The 18122-nt window shown below is 44.4% G+C and overlaps 1 long non-coding RNA gene across 1 annotated transcript in view; it reads left to right on the top strand.

Annotated features, from left to right (window-relative positions):
* The window catches only part of LOC124125420, a 30199-nt gene extending 16051 nt beyond the window's left edge, over positions 1–14148 (top strand). The window contains exon 3 of the long non-coding RNA XR_006859641.1: positions 13927–14148. This is a non-coding gene — a long non-coding RNA (uncharacterized LOC124125420). The remainder of the gene's footprint in view (positions 1–13926) is intronic.
* Positions 14149–18122: the final 3974 nt, after the last annotated feature.

Here is an 18122-nt window from a genome sequence, read left to right as displayed (position 1 = left end):
GTGCCCGCACACCTCATGTATGTCTAAGCTGGTGCCCGCACACCTCATGTATGTCTGAGCTGGTGCCCGCACACCTCATGTATGTCTGAGCTGGTGCCCGCACACCTCATGTATGTCTGACCTGGTGCCCGCACACCTCATGTATGTCTGACCTGGTGCCCGCACACCTCATGTTTATCTAAGCTGGTGCCCGCACACCTCATGTATGTCTGACCTGGTGCCCGCACACCTCATGTATATATAGGCTGGTGCCCGCACACCTCATGTATATCTAAACTGGTGCCCGCACACCTCATGTATATCTGAGCTGGTGCCCGCACACCTCATGTATGTCTGAGCTGGTGCCCGCACACCTCATGTATATATAGGCTGGTGCCCGCACACCTCATGTAAATATAGGCTGGTGCCCGCACACCTCATGTATGTCTGACCTGGTGCCCGCACACCTTATGTATGCCTGACCTGGTGCCCGCACACCTCATGTATGTCTGACCTGGTGCCCGCACAACTAATGTATGTCTGACCTGGTGCCCGCACATATCATGTATATCTAAGCTGGTGCCCGCACACCTCATGTATATCTGACCTGGTGCCCGCACACCTCATGTATATCTAAGCTGGTGCCCGCACACCTCATGCATGTCTGACCTGGTACCCGCACACCTCATGTAAATCTAGGCTGGTGCCCGCACACCTCATGTATATCTGACCTGGTGCCCGCACACCTCATGTATGTCTGACCTGGTGCCCGCACACCTCATTTATGTCTGACCTGGTGCCCGCACACCTTATGTAAATCTAGGCTGGTGCCCGCACACCTCATGTATGTCTGACCTGGTGCCCGCACACCTCATTTATGTCTGACCTGGTACCCGCACACCTCATGTAAATCTAGGCTGGTGCCCGCACACCTCATGTAAATCTAGGCTGGTGCCCGCACACCTCATTTATATCTGACCTGGTACCCGCACACCTCATGTATATCTAGGCTGGTGCCCGCACACCTCATGTATATATAGGCTGGTGCCCGCACACCTCATGTATGTCTGACCTGGTGCCCGAACACCTCATGTATGTCTGACCTGGTGCCCGCACACCTCATGTAAATCTAGGCTTGTGCCCGCACACCTCATGTAAATCTAGGCTGGTGCCCGCACACCTCATTTATATCTGACCTGGTGCCCACACACCTCATGTATATCTAAGCTGGTGCCCGCACACCTCATGCATGTCTGACCTGGTGCCCGCACACCTCATGTATATCTAAACTGGTGCCCGCACACCTCATGTATATCTGACCTGGTGCCCGCACACCTCATGTATGTCTGACCTGGTGCCCGCACACCTCATTTATGTCTGACCTGGTGCCCGCACACCTCATGTATGTCTGACCTGGTGCCCGCACACCTCATGTAAATCTAGGCTGGTGCCCGCACACCTCATGTTTTTCTAGGCTGGTGCCCGCACACCTCATGTATGTCTAAGCTGGTGCCCGCACACCTCATGTATATCTGACCTGGTGCCTGCACACCTCATGTATGTCTAAGCTGGTGCCCGCACACCTCATGTATGTCTAAGCTGGTGCCTGCACACCTCATGTATGTCTAAGCTGGTGCCTGCACACCTCATGTATATCTGACCTGGTGCCTGCACACCTCATGTATGTCTGAGCTGGTGCCCGCACACCTCATGTATGTCTAAGCTGGTGCCCGCACACCTCATGTATGTCTAAGCTGGTGCCCGCACACCTCATGTATATCTAAGCTGGTGCTTGCACACCTCATGTATGTCTAAGCTGGTGCCCGCACACCTCATGTATGTCTAAGCTGGTGCCGCACACCTCATGTATATCTAAGCTGGTGCCCGCACACCTCATGTATGTCTAAGCTGGTGCCCGCACACCTCATGTATGTCTAAGCTGGTGCCCGCACACCTCATGTATATCTGAGCTGGTGCCCGCACACCTCATGTATGTCTGAGCTGGTGACCGCACACCTCATGTATATATAGGCTGGTGCCCGCACACCTCATGTATGTCTAAACTGGTGCCCGCACACCTCATGTATGTCTGAGCTGGTGCCCGCACACCTTATGTATGCCTGACCTGGTGCCCGCACACCTCATGTATGTCTGACCTGGTGCCCGCACACCTCATGTATGTCTAAACTCGTGCCCGCACACCTCATGTATGTCTAAACTGGTGCCCGCACACCTCATGTATGTCTGACCTGGTGCCCGCACCCCTCATGTATATCTAAGCTGGTGCCCGCACACCTCATGCATGTCTGACCTGGTACCCGCACACCTCATGTATGTCTGACCTGGTGCCCGCACTCCACATGTATGTCTGAGCTGGAGCTATGTCTAAGCTGGAGCTCCGCACACCTCATGTATATCTGAGCTGGTGCCCACACACCTCACGTACATGTACAGAGGGAGATGGATGATGGTATAGAGTAAGATGGATGATGGTACAGAGGGAGATGGATGATGGTAGAGAGGAGACGGATGCTTGTACAGAGGGAGATAGATGATGATACAGAGGGAGATAGATGATGGTACAGAGGAGATGGATGATGGTACAGAGGGAGGTGGATGATGGTACAGAGGACATGGATGATGATACAGAGGGAGATGGATGATGGTACAGAGTAAGATGGATGAGGGAAATGGGTGATGGCACAGAGGGAGATGGATGAAACAGAGGGCGATGGATGATGGTACACAGGAGATGGATGATGGAACAGGGGAGATGGATGATGGTACAGAGGGAGATGGATGATGGTACACAGGGAGATGGATGATGGTACAGAGAGAGATGGGTGGTGGTACACAGGGAGATGGACGATGGTACACAGGGAGATGGATGATGGTACAGAGGTGATTGATGACGGTACAGAGGGAGATGGATGATGGTAGAGAGGAGACGGATGCTGGTACAGAGGGAGATAGATGATGGTACAGAGGGAGATAGATGATATTAGAGAGGAGATGGATGATGGTACAGAGGGAGATGGATGATGGTACAGAGGAGACGGATGCTGGTACAGAGGGAGATAGATGATGGTACAGAGGGAGATAGATGATGGTAGAGAGGAGATGGATGATGGTACAGAGGGAGATGGATGATGGTAGAGAGGAAATTGGTGATGGCACAGAGGGAGGTGGATGATGGTACAGAGGACATGGATGATGATACAGAGGGAGATAGATGATGGTACAGAGGGAGATATATGATGGTAGAGAGGAGATGGATGATGGTACAGAGGGAGATGGATGATGGTACAGAGGACATAGATGATGATACAGAGGGAGATGGATGATGGTATAGAGTAAGATGGATGATGGTACAAAGGGGGATGGATGATGGTAGAGAGGAGACGGATGCTTGTACAGAGGGAGCTGGATGATGATACAGAGGGAGATAGATGATGGTAGAGAGGAGATGGATGATGGTACAGAGGGAGGTGGATGATGGTACAGAGGGAGATGGATGATGGTACAGAGTAAGATGGATGATGGTACAGAGGGAAATGGGTGATGGCACAGAGGGAGGTGGATGATGGTACAGAGGGAGATGGATGATGGTACAGAGGGAGATGAATATTGGTAGAGAGGAGATGGATGATGGTACAGAGGGAGATGGATGATGGTACAGAGGGAGATTGATGATGGTACAGAGGGAGATGGATGATGGTAGAGAGGAGATGGATGATGGTACAGAGGGATATGGATGATGGTACAGAGGGAGATGGATGATGGTACAGAGGACATGATGATGGTACAGAGGAGATGGATGATGGTACAGGGGAGGTGGATGATGGTACAGAGGGAGATGGTTGATGGTACAGAGGGAGGTGGATGATGGTACAGAGGGAGATGGATGATGGTACAGAGGAGATGGATGATGGTACAGAGGGAGATTGATGATGGTACAGAGGGAGATGGATGAAGGTAGAGAGGAGATGGATGATGGTACAGAGGGATATGGATGATGGTACAGAGGGAGATGGATAATGGTACAGAGGACATGATGATGGTACAGAGGAGATGGATGATGGTACAGGTGAGATGGATGATGGTACAGAGGGAGATGGTTGATGGTACAGAGGGAGGTGGATGATGGTACAGGGGGAGATGGATGCTGGTTCAGAGGAGATTGATGATGGTACAGGGGGAGATGGATGATGGTTCAGAGGAAATGGATGATGCTACAGAGGGATGGGGGTGGATGATGGTACAAGGGAGATGGATGATGGTACAGAGAAGATGTATGATGGTACAGAGGGAGATTTGTGATGGCACAGAGGGAGGTGGATGATGGTACTGAGGAGATGGATGATGGTACAGAGGGAGATGGGTGATGGTACAGAGGGAGATTGATGATGGTACAGAGGGAGATGGTTGATAGCACAGAGGGAGATGGATGATGGTACAGAGGAGATGGATGATGGTACAGAAGAGGTGGGTGATGGTACAGAGGGAGATGGGTGATGGTAGAGAGTAAATGGATGATGATGCAGGGAAGATACTGATGGTACAGAGGAGACGGATGCTGGTACACTGGAGATGAATGATGGTACAGAGGGAGATGGGTGATGGTACAGAGGAGATGGATGATGGTACAGAGGGAGATGGATGATGGTAGAGAGGAAATTGGTGATGGCACAGAGGGAGGTGGATGATGGTACAGAGGACATGGATGATGATACAGAGGGAGATAGATGATGGTACAGAGGGAGATATATGATGGTAGAGAGGAGATGGATGATGGTACAGAGGGAGATGGATGATGGTACAGAGGACATAGATGATGATACAGAGGGAGATGGATGATGGTATAGAGTAAGATGGATGATGTACAGAGGGAGATGGATGATGGTAGAGAGGAGACGGATGCTTGTACAGAGGGAGATGGATGATGATACAGAGGGAGATAGATGATGGTAGAGAGGAGATGGATGATGGTACAGAGGGAGGTGGATGATGGTACAGAGGGAGATGGATGATGGTACAGAGTAAGATGGATGATGGTACAGAGGGAAATGGGTGATGGCACAGAGGGAGGTGGATGATGGTACAGAGGGAGATTGATGATGGTACAGAAGGAGATGGATATTGGTAGAGAGGAGATGGATGATGGTACAGAGGGAGATGGATGATGGTACAGAGGGAGATTGATGATGGTACAGAGGGAGATGGATGATGGTAGAGAGGAGATGGATGATGGTACAGAGGGATATGGATGATGGTACAGAGGGAGATGGATGATGGTACAGAGGAGATGGATGATGGTACAGAGGAGATGGATGATGGTACAGGGGAGGTGGATGATGGTACAGAGGGAGATGGTTGATGGTACAGAGGGAGGTGGATGATGGTACAGAGGGAGATGGATGATGATACAGAGGGAGATGGATGATGGTATAGAGTAAGATGGATGATGGTACAGAGGGAGATGGATGATGGTACAGAGGGAGATTGATGATGGTACAGAGGGAGATGGATGATGGTACAGAGGAGATGGATGATGGTACAGAGGGAGATTGATGATGGTACAGAGGGAGATGGATGAAGGTAGAGAGGAGATGGATGATGGTACAGAGGGATATTGATGATGGTACAGAGGGCGATGGATGATGGTACAGAGGACATGATGATGGTACAGAGGAGACGGATGATGGTACAGGTGAGATTGATGATGGTACAGAGGGAGATGGTTGATGGTACAGAGGGAGGTGGATGATGGTATAGGGGGAGATGGATGATGGTTCAGAGGAGATTGATGATGGTACAGGGGGAGATGGATGATGGTTCAGAGGAGATGGATGATGCTACAGAGGGATGGGGGTGGATGATGGTACAAGGGAGATGGATGATGGTACAGAGAAGATGTATGATGGTACAGAGGGAGATTGGTGATGGCACAGAGGGAGGTGGATGATGGTACTGAGGAGATGGATGATGGTACAGAGGGAGATGGGTGATGGTACAGAGGGAGATTGATGATGGTACAGAGGGAGATGGATGATAGCACAGAGGGAGATGGATGATGGTACAGAGGAGATGGATGATGGTACAGAAGAGGTGGGTGATGGTACAGAGGGAGATGGGTGATGGTACAGAGGAAATGGATGATGGTGCAGGGAAGATACTGATGGTACAGGGGAGATGGATGATGGTACACAGGAGATGGATGATGGTACAGAGGGAGATGGGTGATGGTACAGAGGAAATGGATGATGGTGCAGGGGAGATAATGATGGCACAGGGGAGATGGATGATGTTACAGAGATGCATGATGGTACAGGGGGCCGGATGATGGTACAGAAGGAAGTGGATGATGGTACAGAGGGAGATGGATGATGGAACAGAGGGAGATGTATGATGGTAGAGAGGGAGATGAATGATGGTACAGAGGGAGATGGATGATGGTGCAGAGGAGATGGATGATGGTACAGAGGGAGGTGGATGATTGTAGAGAGGGATGTGGATGATGGTATAGAGGGGGATGGATGATGGTTCAGAGGAGATGGATGATGATACAGGGGAGATTGATGATGGTACAGAGGAGATAATGATGGTAGAGAGGAGATGGATGATGGTACAGAGGGAGATGGATGATGGTACAGAGGACATAGATGATGAAACAGAGGGAGATGGATGATGGTACAGAGGACATGATGATGGGTCAGAGGGAGATGGGTGATGGTACTCACGGAGATGGATGATGGTATAAAGGAGATGGATGATGGTACAGAGGGAGATCGATGATGTACAGAGGAAATGGATGATGGTGCAGGGAAGATAATGATGGTACAGGGGAGATGGATGATGGTACACAGGAGATGGATGATGGTACAGAGGAAATGGATGATGGTGCAGGGGAGATAATGATGGCACAGGGGAGATGGATGATGGTACAGAGGGAGATGGTTGATGGTACAGAGGGAGGTGGATGATGGTATAGGGGGAGATGGATGATGGTTCAGAGGAGATTGATGATGGTACAGGGGGAGATGGATGATGGTTCAGAGGAGATGGATGATGCTACAGAGGGATGGGGGTGGATGATGGTACAAGGGAGATGGATGATGTTACAGAGATGCATGATGGTACAGGGGGCCGGATGATGGTACAGAGGGAAGTGGATGATGGTACAGATGAGATGGGTGATGGTACAGGGCAGATAATGATGGTACAGAGGGAGATGGATGATGGTACAGGGGGAGATGGATGATGGTATGGGGAGGTGGAAGATGGTACATGGAGATGGATGATGGTACAGAGGAGATGGATGATGGTACAGAGATGCATGATGGTAACGGGGGTGGATGGTGGTACAGAGGAGATGGATGATAGTACATAGAGATGGATGATGGTAGAGAGGAGATGGATGATGGTACAAAAGAAGATGGGTGATGCTTAAAGGAGAGGGATTATGGTACAGGGGGGCGTGGGTGATGGTGTGGGGAGGTGGATGATGATACAGAGGGTGATGGGTGATGGCAAAGACGGGGTGGGGGGTGGATGATGGTACAGAGGAGATGAATGATGGTACAGAGGATATGGATGATGGTACAGAGGGGATTGATGATGGTACGGAGGAGATGGGTGATGGTACAGAGGAGATGGTTAATGGTACAGGGGGTGGTGGATTATGGTACAGAGGGAGATGGATGCTGGTACAGAGGACATGGATGATGGTACAGAGAGAGATGGTTTATGGTACAGAGGATATGGATGATGGTACAGAGGGAGATGGATGATGGTACAGAGGAGATTGATGATGGTACAGAGGAGATGGATGATGGTACAGAGATGCATGATGGTAACGGGGGTGGATGGTGGTACAGAGGAGATGGATGATAGTACATGGAGATGGATGATGGTAGAGAGGAGATGGATGATGGTACAAAAGAAGATGGGTGATGTTTAAAGGAGAGGGATTATGGTACAGGGGGGCGTGGTTGATGGTGTGGGGAGGTGGATGATGATACAGAGGGTGATGGGTGATGGCAAAGACGGGGTGGGGGTGGATGATGGTACAGAGGAGATGAATGATGGTACAGAGGATATGGATGATGGTACAGAGGGGATTGATGATGGTACGGAGGAGATGGGTGATGGTACAGAGGAGATGGTTAATGGTACAGGGGGTGGTGGATTATGGTACAGAGGGAGATGGATGCTGGTACAGAGGACATGGATGATGGTACAGAGAGAGATGGTTTATGGTACAGAGGATATGGATGATGGTACAGAGGGAGATGGATGATGGTACAGAGGAGATTGATGATGGTACAGAGGAGATGGGTGATGGTACAGAGGAAATGGATAATGGTACAGGGGGTGGTGGATTATGGTACAGAGGGAGATGAATGATGGTACAGAGGATATGGATGATGGTACAGAGGGAGATGATGATGGTACCGGCATGGTGATGATGAATATTGTTAGAAGAGAGGAGCCAGGTGAGCATACAGTTTGTGGTGCGTTCCTTTGATTGGAGACTGGGAGTAAAAGAAGGAAAAGAAGACTCGTCCATTCTGTAATAGGATATCACAAGACACAAATGCTCATGCAGACTCCCCACTCGTTTTCAAACCAGTTATTGCTGATAATCAGACGAAACCACACCTTTGTGAAAACTTTTGAAATTCAAAAAAATATTGTAATGAATATAATCTGTGGGATGACAGTGTTAATGAAATTGATAAGCGGTAGTTGATAAGAGCCCTGACTTTGACATTAAAGGCGGTTCGCCTTGTTCACAGCTGTGAGGATATACTGACGATTCATATCACAGCGCTATATGGCACCAAATCTCTCAGGTTCTGTCAACAGGGGCCTGTTATTGCCCATTTTAGTTCCCTAAATTAGATCTTTATTTTTGTGAGACTTCACGCTTGCCTGGCTCCGATGCAGTGAAAGCGAGGGATCAAGATCTTATTTTATTCAGAGTCAGAAATTATATTCAGGTCTGACAAAACCTTAGGTGATTCGGGCGAGAAGAGCCTGGACTGGCAGCCATTTGTTACAGGTGCGCAAAGAATGAAGCAGATATTCATTAAAAACGAAAAACAATTACAGGTGAGCCCAAATTGATCTGCTCGCCACCAGCGCACGACAATCAATTAAAACATTTAGAAAGCATCTTCCACTAAGGCGATGGTCGTACTTGTAGATGAGATAAGATTTGTTGACATTAGCCGCTAGACTGCGCGATGGGGACAATGGATGATTAACGGCAGCGACCCCCAACCCCGCCCTGAGCCCAATATAGTGTTCCCTTTGCCCTTGATATTAAGGCCGTTGTACAAGGGCAGAATGCCCCGTCACCCGTTAAAACACCTTGTCTTTCGCCTGGGGTATCAAATAACACACCAACATTATATCCGCCGAATATAAAAAAAAAATCTCCATGTATTATTTAATAGGTTTTAATATGATAATGTTTGGGGAAAGCTGCCCGGAGCGTATCGAGGTTCAGTCTGGGTCTCAGCGAGGGGCATATAACCCCACCCCGATTTATTAAACAAAATAGGAAACCAAGGGTAAGGACTCTTTACCCGCTGCCATTCACTTCGATGGTCCACCATAGCAGAGGCTTGAATTACCGCATGGGTGACGGTGTCCAGACCCCGTGAAAAGTTATAATTAAAATAAAAAGGGTAATCCCTCTAAATCTTTAATTGGTCATTTTATCGACCATTCACGTTAAAATGATTCACGTTCGTTAAGACGACACAATGGTGCATAGTCATCTCCGCTGCACACGTGCCCGCTGACTGATTGTAACACAGTGGGGGAGATTTCGGCACCGAGCGAGCCTACTTAAAAAGGTGGAAAATTATAGAGCCTACTGACCTAAAGAAAACGTTCTTTTAACCTTTTCTGATTGTCCATTCTTTCAAGCGGTGGCAGTGAAAGACGTGATTTGTTCCTGTTTCACTGAAATCAGTTAGGGTCAGCTTCGTCGGGTCTCGCGCCGCTGGAAAGCTCCATCTCTAAAATAGCGAATTTGAGAACATTGAAAATTGGGAATTTCAATTATATAAAATAACAAAGAGCACAGGTGACTCGGACAAATACGTGGAATAAGAATATTTGAGATACATAAGGGGAAAATCGTTTAATTGCGAATAATTTGGGTGCGGGATGGCTGAAGAGAACCACTTGACAGCCCTGTGACCTGAAAGAACTCTTTCGGAAACAAGTAATCGTAATTATATTTTTGAAAACACATTCTGTGATGCCGCTGCTTGTTTCGGCTTGTCATTAACGTAACTGCAGTTAAAGGTGAGCGTCGACCACCTTGGGCTCACTTCCCGCGGTATTTGGGCATGGTATTGGTTATTCGTTATATCCTTTAAAGGTTATGTATAGTGATATCTTTTTGTGGTTGCATACTAGTTTTAAATATAACAGTCTAGTTATTTTACTGTCCTTTGTTGACAGGTTTTTGTCTAAATGTATTTGTTATTAATGTTTAACTTTTTAGTCACGATATGGCTGAAATACTGACGATGTGACTTTAAATTTTAAGTTACTCACTCCTTTGAAGCTTTAACATAATTTAGGATGCTTTCATAGAAAATATACGAAATCGATGTCGTGACTTAAAATGGGTGCTGGCATTCTATACTACTCAGAAAAAGTTAAAGAACACCATTTTCTTTCATAGTACGATATTGAATCTGTCATTGCAGGTGAACTATGGTATAATGTGACAGAATGGGATGTTCTTTAACTTCTTTGGAGTTGTATATATCTAAACACCGATACTGGAGAAGACCGAGTAGAATTATTGCTCTGTCAATATTTCAGTTCCGAAAACTATTTGTTTACTTGTTTTGATGGGCAAATATGAAGTCTGTATTATAAATATAATTGTTGTTTAGCGGGCTTATGCGAAAAGTCTCTGTGGCTTCTTCCATAGACACACAAACATGTCTCGTCCACTGTACGGTCCCGACAACTTCATAAGCATGTGTTTATGAATCACTATGAAATAGTGATAATAACAGTTGTCAGCGAAAAGATGAGCGTATCCTGCCCCACCGGGGGCACCCGTTACAAACACATGCAAAGGCAAGTCAATTGCTTGCCTGAATAAAGACACGGGAGCAAATTTTACAAGTCTTGTAACGTCATGAAACATAAATATGTATTGTTCAGGCAGCACCCGAATGGAGCGGGTTAGAATAGATTCCCAGCACGAATGCGTGTCGTGGATCGGACGGTCAGGCTTGGTGACTTGGTTGATTACGTGTTATCGCATACTGACGGCGTTGGACGTTGCTCATATTATCAATCACTGGTTATCTGGCCCAGTGCGCTATTTACAGACCGCTGTCAAATACCTGGAATACTGCTGACTACTGTGACATATAACACTACGACGTGACAATACGAAGCAAATATGCTTTTATAATTTGTTTTGTTTGTTTGTTGTTTTACGCCGCACTCAGCAATATTCCAGCTATATGACGGCGGTCTATAAATAATCGAGTCTAAACCAGACAATCCAGTGATTGACATCATGAGCATCGATCCACGCAATTGGGATACGATGACATGCATCAACCAAGCCAGCGAACCTGGACAGCCGGTTCCGTTTGTCGCCTCTTACGACACGCATCGTCGTTTGAAATAACTATCATGTGAAATGACTTAATGTGGTACAGTTTGACATAATGCAACAATCAGATACTCTGCGACATTTTACAACGTGACACGACACAATGTGACGTGATCCCACATAACCAGACAGTGTGATACACCGTGAAATGACACAATCAGGCACAATGTGATATGTGACATGACACAATGTGATATGACCCGACACAATAATACACAATGTGATTCATCGCGATACGAGACAAATGATGTAATACAATATGACACGACACAAGGTCATATGACCCGACACAGGCAGACACAATGTGATAAAACGTAACACGACAGTCAGACACAATGTGATAAAACGTGACACGACCGTCAGACAATTTGATAAAATGTGACACGACAGTCAGGCACAATGTGATGAAAGGTGACATGACAGTCAGACACAATGAGACTAAACATGATACGACACAGTCAGACACAACGTGATGAAACGTGACACGACAGTCAGACAATGTGATAAAACGTGACACGACAGTCAGACACAATGTGATAAAAGGTGACACGACAGTCAGACACAATGTGATAAAAGGTGACACGACAGTCAGACACAATGTGATAAAACGTGACACGACACAGACACTGTGATAAAACGTGACACGACAGTCAGACAATGTGATAAAACGTGATACGACAGTCAGACAATGTGATAAAACGTGACACGACAGTCAGACACAATGTGATAAAAGGTGACACGACAGTCAGACAATGTGATAAAATGTGACACGACAGTCAGACACAATGTGATAAAACGTGACACGACACAGACACTGTGATAAAACGTGACACGACAGTCAGACAATGTGATAAAACGTGACACGACACAGACAATGTGATAAAACGTGATACGACAGTCAGACAATGTGATAAAACGTGACACGACAGTCAGACAATGTGATAAAACGTGATACGACAGTCAGACAATGTGATAAAACGTGACACGACAGTCAGACACAATGTGATAAAAGGTGACACGACAGTCAGACAATGTGATAAAAGGTGACACGACAGTCAGACACAATGTGATAAAAGGTGACACGACAGTCAGACACAATGTGATAAAACGTGATACGACAGTCAGACACTGTGATAAAACGTGACACGACAGTCAGACAATGTGATAACACGTGACACGACAGTCAGACACAATGTGATAAAAGGTGACACGACAGTCAGACAATGTGATAAAATGTGACACAACAGTCAGACACAATGTGATAAAAGGTGACACGACAGTCAGACACAATGTGATAACACGTGACACGACACAGACACAATGTGATAAAACGTGACACGACAGTCAGACAATGTGATAAAACGTGACACGACACAGACACTGTGATAAAACGTGACACGACAGTCAGACAATGTGATAAAACGTGACACGACAGTTAGACAATGTGATAAAACGTGATACGACAGTCAGACAATGTGATAAAACGTGACACGACAGTCAGACACAATGTGATAAAAGGTGACACGACAGTCAAACAATGTGATAAAAGGTGACACGACAGTCAGACACAATGTGATAAAAGGTGACACGACAGTCAGACACAATGTGATAAAACGTGACACGACACAGACACTGTGATAAAACGTGACACGACAGTCAGACAATGTGATAAAACGTGATGCGACAGTCAGACAGTGTAATAAAACGTTACACGACACAGACACTGTGATAAAACGTGACACGACAGTCAGAACCAATGAGACAAAATGAAATGTGATACGACATAGACACAATGTGATAAAACGTGATACGACACAGACACGATGTGATAAAACATGACACGACAGTCAGACACAGTGTGATAAATCATGACACGACAGTCAGACACATTGTGATAAATCTTGACACGACTGTCAAACAATGAGATAAAACGTGACACGACACAGACACAACGTGACACGACACAGACACAATGTGATAAAACGTGACACGACACAGTCAAACACAATGTGTTAAAACGTGACAGACATTGTGTCAAAGGAATATTGACTTCAAGCAGATGAAAAGAGAATTTCAGTTTAATTCGCGGTTGACGCAGCGTCTAAAATATAGATTGGCAAAGCTCATAAATGTGAAATTCCAATCAATCATATACTCAATTTGATTAATATTTCACGAATAGCTTACTTTTTTCTGTTCATCATTTGTAATCTTTCATCAAGACGGCTGGGCTTTAGCGGTGCTGATGACGTCAGTTAATGTTTGAAATATTTCTATTTCAGAATGACGCAGTTGCCTAGTTACGAAGTTAAATGGCATCATTCACACGTGGCGATAACATGAAATTGGATTATCAATTGATCAGCGACATGGCATATATCACTGTATCCAGGTACAGAAAAGGCTTTGCGAGGCGTTATGAAGAGGTATGACGTAATGGCAATGTAATACAAGCTGATGGGACAGTGTGATATAGCATGGCATGATTGAACGTGTAAGTGTTACTGTTACACAGTGTTATGTGAATTGTTCTGTTTTAAGATGATGTGATGCATTAATACACAGCTGTTGGGGTTATTGGGATGCAGTGATATATGACACGGGGTATGACATATGATAAACAACTACGACGTGTCGTTGTAGCGTTGAGTAATATAAGATAATATATGATACCATTGGTATACATATATGATATGACAATGATGTATGCCACAATGTGATACAGGTACATATGACAATAAGTTATGCCATAATGTGATAATATACATATGACAATGGTGTATGCCACAATGTGACACAGGTACATATGACAATAAGGTATGCCATAATGTGATAATATGAATATGACTATGGTGTATGACACAATGGCACAGGTAAAAATGATAATGAGGTAAGACACATTGTGATAATATAAATATGACAATGATGTAGGACACTGTGTTATACAGGTACATATGACAATAAGGTATGCCATAATGTGATAATATGAATATGACTATGGTGTATGACACAATGTCACAGGTAAAAATGATAATGAGGTATGACACAATGTGATACAGGTACATATGACAATAAGGTATGCCATAATGTCATGATATGAATATGACTATGGTGTATGACACAATATGATAATATGAATGTGGCAATGGTGTATGACACAACGTGAAACAGATAAATATGACAATGATGCATGACACACTATGATACAAATAAATATGACAATGATGCATGACACACTTTGATACAGATAAATATGACAATGATGCATGACACACTATGATACAAATAAATATGACAATGATGCATGACACACTATGATACAGTGGATATGACAATGATGCATGACACACTATGATACAGATAAATATGACAATGATGTATGTCACAATGTGACACAGAAAAACATGACAAAGACGTAACAATACTTTACCGTATATCGAGAATGTCCTCGATTTTCAAGGATTTTATACCAAGTGACAACATTGAAACCCGGCCGCGCTAACCCCTCCAACTCATACTGGTAGTCTGCGAAGTATGTGCATACCTACACGCGACACTGTTGACACATATGATCAACATGAAATCAATAAACTTGAATTACTATTATCGATTTGAAATTGCATCCTTATTCAACGTGGTCACCAACGAGAGCGTGTATTATTGATGTGAAAACAAGGCTTACATACGTATTTTCATACAGATGCACTTAATTTATTCTAGATAAACTATGAACAAACAATACTAAAGAGGATTTGTAAATGTTCTTTTGCAATACTAAACGGTGTATAAACCAACTGTTCAACATTGGCGGAACTCTTTTGTTATGTTCAAAGGAAAACGTGCATCTTTAAACCGTTATTCGCACTTACGAGCGAGCAGTCAGTGGCCTATTTCAAAACCATTCCGTGTGGCCCTTTGCGATCCGCGTAGGAAACAATACATGACATTTCCCATGTTCATAACTCATTTTTGAACAAACACTATCACGGCCCGTCATCCTTCATTATACGTAGCACGGCAACTACAGTATTAAGACTATTTACAAGGGTTATAATGTCGCATTGTTTAGCCATATTTACGACATTGAAGAGACTCGTCAGACACAGTTTCCCGTACGATGTGAATAGTGCGGCACCATTGTCCGATATAAAAAAACTCACAATACACAAACAAGTTGTCGACATATGGACATTAACAAGTGCATCTCTCACTTCCGGCTTGTGCAACACGCCCGCTGATCATTGCGCAGTCAAGCATGGCGAGCTGGCTCCAATGTCTCAGCCAGGTTTCAGTGATTGATGTGAGCCCTTTAAAATTAGTTATACACAGGCATAATGGGGCTTTCTAAATGTTGGTAAAATAACGGGATTAAAAACCAAACGGATTTTATTATTGGACAGGTACTCTGTGTCAAATTTAGACCCGAAACCTGCTAAGTACTGACTAATATACCGACTCGAACAATTACGTGAACATGACGGTCATCTACCGAACAAAACTGACTGCAACGTTCAGTTTAACTGATTTATATTACACAAAACAGACAAAGAGTGAAATGTTAAACTATGGTGGGCTGCTATAGATTATATAGCAAAACATCTCCATCAATAATCGGGTAGTCTCTCACACAACCCCTGAAAAAAAAATCTGAAGCAAGCAAGTCTACAGCACTTTGGCAATTTAGATTTGTTCAGTTTCTCTTAGGGATTCTCTTAGCTGCTTTCTACTACTCGTATATTCTAAAATATAATTTAACCACACACAAAATGTAAATAGGTGCATTTCAGAGATTAAATATCAGTCTAATAATCGGGGCACATTAGGTCACGAGACGTATGTCCCTTTCTTTGTGTTTTGTTTCCAACAGTAAAAGAGAACATTGTGAAGCTTCAGTTGGTTGTTATATTAACATTCGTAAATCTTACTAAATATAAGCGCAACGAAATATTCTTAAAAACGTGAGTGTGTTATTACTGTTAACTTCAACTCCGACGAGAACAGTCTTCAGTTGTACGACGTGTCGACGGAAGCTTGCAGACGGAAAGTCCAACATATCAAGTCATGAACTAGGAATCAAAGTGGCCATAGCCGTATATTCAAAGCAACTTGACGTGATAAATATAAAGGCGTTATGTTCATATGTAACCAATAGCGTTAATATAATAAATTTCCTTCATCTGGATATAGTGGAAATAACGCCTACATAGGGTCACTGGTTCAATATACGTGTCAAGTTTACAGCACATTATTTTCCAAAACATTCAGCATGTTAAGTGGAGGACCCGATGTCAACTTATTTTTTCATGGACAATTGCGATGATCTACAGAATGATCAATGTCCACACCTATGTAACATCAATCAGTCAGGCTTGACGCTATAAGTCAAGGAACTGAACTTTCAACAACATTTGTTCGGGACTGTAATTATATTGGTCAGTCTGCGATACATCAATGTCTTTGACAGAGAATGGCACAAGGGTTTACACCACACACTTGAAAATCATGGTGTTCGGGGTAAACTCGTATCATGGACACAATCAAGGGAACGGACTTAGGGTCATTGTAATGCGTTGTTAACTCTAATGACCAACTCGATCATCAAACAACAATGTTATTCGTCGAAGTTGATTATTAATCTATCTATGATTAGATATTAGTATTGCTGCCAGAACTACAGAGGCTATAGAAAGCAGTGTCAGCAGCGACTTAGCGGATGACTGACTGGTCACTTTAACTCGCCAACATCAATCATGATGTGAGTGGGAGTGTACAACATTCACAAACATCTCGGCGTAACTCTATCTCATAAAGCAAACTGGTACATTCGTGTCAAACGTGCGACTTTTATTCGAAAGGTGAAGAATTTGCTTCCCAGATGTTAAATTCGTCAAATAATGCCTATATTGGAGCATGTTTCTGGGATATGAATCGTCATATAGTTGAACGTGACAAGTCCGTGATAAAGTTGAAACAGTTTATGGTTACAAGCGCGTAGAAGAGTCACCCGTATTTACTTAACAAACGGCTTAAGATTATGGTAGGGTGCAATTAGATATTGATCAGACGCATGTGCGAGAAAACTTCTAACATTTTGTAACTGGTTTTGTTTTTCTAATAGTTTGGTTCATTTTATAATCCTTTTCACAAAGACGCCCTTAAACAAAAAAGAAAAGAAAAGTAGTTTGTAACAATGAACTTCTCAGTTCCAAAAGCTTCAACCTTTCTTTCCTCTACTGTGGGACCATCTTGTAGTTATATAGAGGTAGGTTTATAACGTGTCAGTACAAATATTATATTTTCACAAACTGATCCGCGTAATAAAAAAATCCTGCATGCTAGACTCAGATATTCAGGTACTGTCCTCTATTTTGAGCAAATACTAGTATTCGGGAATATCTATACGTATGACACGATGATTTACATGTAAATTGTAAGCTAATTCCCAGAACAACAGGTACATACTGAGTGTTCCAGGAAC

This window comes from Haliotis rufescens, unplaced genomic scaffold (assembly GCF_023055435.1).
Source record: "Haliotis rufescens isolate VD_foot unplaced genomic scaffold, xgHalRufe1.0.p SCAF_17, whole genome shotgun sequence".
NCBI lineage: Eukaryota > Metazoa > Mollusca > Gastropoda > Lepetellida > Haliotidae > Haliotis > Haliotis rufescens.
The sequence above is the reverse complement of the archived record's forward strand: the minus strand, read 5'-3'. Positions and strand labels throughout refer to the sequence as shown.